Source organism: Schistocerca serialis, chromosome 5, assembly GCF_023864345.2.
Source record: "Schistocerca serialis cubense isolate TAMUIC-IGC-003099 chromosome 5, iqSchSeri2.2, whole genome shotgun sequence".
NCBI classification, from domain to species: domain Eukaryota; kingdom Metazoa; phylum Arthropoda; class Insecta; order Orthoptera; family Acrididae; genus Schistocerca; species Schistocerca serialis.
The window spans coordinates 432066383-432067501 of NC_064642.1; positions in this window are offsets into that span (position 1 = coordinate 432066383).

Here is a 1119-nt window from a genome sequence, read left to right on the forward strand (position 1 = left end):
ATCTTCGTTAATTGCTTGTTTTTCCGGTGCTGTTACAAATACGGATGTGGTTGCAGACTCTGTGCTTGTTCGACCCTGTTCACTACGCTCTTCAATGGTTTGCAACAACTCTGTTCGCAATTTCTGAAATTGTCGCTTAGTTTGCGCTTCTATTTTGACTATGCGGTTATCATATCTTTTCAGCGCTGCTTTTGTGATACGTTTGTGTAACACACTGTTTTCAACAACTTCACGTGCTGTACCTGCTGCTTGTCTAGTAATTTCGTTTATCTGTTTCTCTAGTTTCTTGAATTCTTCCTGGGTGTTGTTACGTAATGTTTTGATCTCGTCCTGAATGTCATTACGCAATGTTTGTACGTCCGCTTATACCTTGTCAATGTCTGTTCTCAATTGATTGTGACCTGTTATTAAGTTTCCTATCACTTCTCGAGATTCTTTTGCCTCGTCTTCAATATGACTTAGGTGTAACTGAATTTTTTTGTTTTGTTCTTTAATCGCACGCGTTTGTCTCGTGGTTTCTGCATTCTGAATTTGAATTTGGTTCGCTATGTCTTTATTTCGCCTTGTCATGGTTTCCGTAATTTGTTGTAATAATTCTGCCAGATTGGTGGTGTCCTATTGCGTTTACTTCCAACGTCCTACGCTATGTGTTTTCGTCCAAGTGTTGGTTCGCAACCGATTGCATTGAACTGTGCTGTGACACGTTTCTGCTCGCATTCCTTGTACTCTGTGGTGAGGGAGCTCTGATTACTTGTACTATGGGTTCTACGTATTGAAGACGCAAGTTAGAATCCTCATCGACTGTCTCTCTACTTTCCTGCTCGTCTGTCGTATGCTGACTTTCATTTTCTATGCCTTGACGTACATTATCCTCGTTATGGTGCGTTATATGTCCTATTTCTCGCGATACTGCATCGTCTGTTGTACTGTCCTTTATTCTCTGTCCATCCTCATACTGGATCTCTACCTCAATTCGGTCAAGGTCTCGATCTGCCATTGCTAATCTTTCCGAATCCCTTATTTTCTGTTTTAAAAGCAATTCACGCGCCCTACTTCGCGTCAACATGCGCTCATACGATCTCACGCATTTCATAAACTTTTTGCACACGCGACTTGACA